Below are 2,152 nucleotides of genomic sequence, written 5' to 3' on the forward strand. Positions count from 1 at the left end.
AGACAGGGAGGAGTGTGGGAAGTGGCAGAGTGTGAAAATGGGGTGGCGGTGAAATATATACATACATATATACATATATACACACACAAACATATATATATGAAACAAAAAATGGAAAATTATTTGTTGATGATAACATGTTTGACTAAGCCACTATGCAGTGTATTCTGGATGAGAAACTGCATTTCGTATGCTGTGATGATGTTCAGTGAATGAATGTAAAATAAATAAATTAATTAAAAAAATAGAAGCAAAAAAAAAAAAAAGAATAGGGCTGGCCCTGTAGCCTAGTGGTTACAGGAGCTGGATCTCAGGTGGCTGACCATAGATTGAATCCTGGCCTTGGGAGCTTGAGAAACACACCAGGTTTTGAGAAGCACACCGGGTGTGTGTACATGCATGCCCATAATCCTGAAGAGAGGGAGAGCTGCAGGAGAATAGATTGCGGTATGGCTACATCCCATTGGGTATTGCTTTTTCTCTCTGTCTCTCTCTCTCTCTTTCTCTGTCTCTGCCTCTCTCTTGTGAGCGTGTGTGCCCTCTGATGATTAAAAAAAAGAAAAACTAGGCAACGCAACGTAATGAAAATAATCATACGCTAATAACACTGAGGAGAGGAGATGCAAAATGCTGATCAAAAAGCAGAATCTAACAAGCTACAAAAATAAAAAATACATCACAATCAAGGGTGATTTATTCCTAGACATGAAAGGTTATTTTCACATTTGAAAATAATATAACTCATCACATTAAAGAATAAAAGGAAAAATTATATGATTATTTCAGTAGATGCATAAAAAACATTTTTTTAAATTCAACATTCTTTCATGCTAAAACCTTCTAGCAAACTACGTAAAGAAGGATACTTCCTTATTCACATCTTTTTTCAACAGTGCAAATAGCATACATAATGGTGACATGTTAAAAAATTACTCTTTGTGACTGGAATGAAACACAAATACTCGGTATGACCACATTTAAACATATTGAATTGGAAATTCCAGTCAGTGCAGTCAGGCAAGTAAATGACTAATTTAATGATATAAAGGTCAATGACTAGAAAAAATTAACTCATTTATTTACAGCTTACATGGAAAAGAATCTTAGAGAACTAAAATAAATTTAAAAAAGAAAATGTAAAAAGAACCCACAGATAAGTCATTAGAACTAATAGGTAGTTAAATAAGATTTTGTATATAAAATAAATATGTAAAAAATAATTTCTGTGCGGGTCTCAAAATGGAGGTAAAACCACAGCCCGGTTGCCCCCAGCCCGACTCTGGCCAACGCCGCTGCCCCTGTGGGGAGGAGGGTCATGATCCAAAGGAACCGTAGCAGTTGAGAAAACTGTTCATTGGTGGCCTGAGCTTTGAAACTACAGATGATAGTTTAAGAGAACATTTTGAGAAATGGGGCACACTCACAGATCATGTGGTAGTGAGAGACCCCCAAACAAAACATTCCAGGGGCTTTGGTTTCGTGACTTCCTCTTGTGTTGAAGAGGTGGATGCAGCAATGTGTGCTCGGCCACACAAAGTTGATGGACGCCTAGTGGAACCAGAGGGAGCTGTTTCTAGAGAGGATTCTGGAAAGCCTGGTGCCCATCTAACAGTGAAGACAATTTTTGTTGGTGGTATTAAAGAAGATACAGAAGAATATAATTTGAGAGACTACTTTGAAAAGTTTGGCAAGATTGAAACCATAGAAGTTATGGAAGATCGACAGAGTGGGAAAAAGGAGGATTTGCTTTTGTAACTTTTGTAACTTATCAACCATGATACGGTTGATAAAATTGTTGTTCAGAAATACCACACTATTAATGGGCATAACTGTGAAGTGAAAAAGGCCCTCTCTAAACAAGAGATGCAGTCTGCTGGATCACAAAGAGGTTGTGGAGGTGGATCCGGCAACTTTATGGGTCGTGGAGGAAACTTTGGAGATGGTGGAGGTCATTTCGGTCATGGTGGAAACTTGGGTGGAAGAGGAGGCTATGGTGGTGGAGGTGGTGGCAGCAGAGGTAGTTATGGAAGAGGTGATGGTGGATATGATGAATTTGGAGGTGATGGTGGCAACTATGGCGGTGGTCCTGGTTATAGTAGTAGAGGTGGCTATGGTGGTGGTGGACCAGGATATGGAAACCAAGGCGGTGGAT

General features: G+C 39.1%; 1 pseudogene; it reads left to right on the forward strand.

Annotated features, from left to right (window-relative positions):
- Positions 1-1,239: 1,239 nt before the first annotated feature.
- Positions 1,240-2,152, forward strand: part of LOC102486506 (heterogeneous nuclear ribonucleoprotein A3 pseudogene) — a 25,194-nt pseudogene continuing 24,281 nt past the window's right edge.

The sequence above is a fragment of the Tupaia chinensis genome, unplaced genomic scaffold (assembly GCF_000334495.1).
Source record: "Tupaia chinensis unplaced genomic scaffold, TupChi_1.0 Scaffold000046_3, whole genome shotgun sequence".
In the NCBI taxonomy this organism is placed as follows: Eukaryota; Metazoa; Chordata; class Mammalia; order Scandentia; family Tupaiidae; genus Tupaia; species Tupaia belangeri.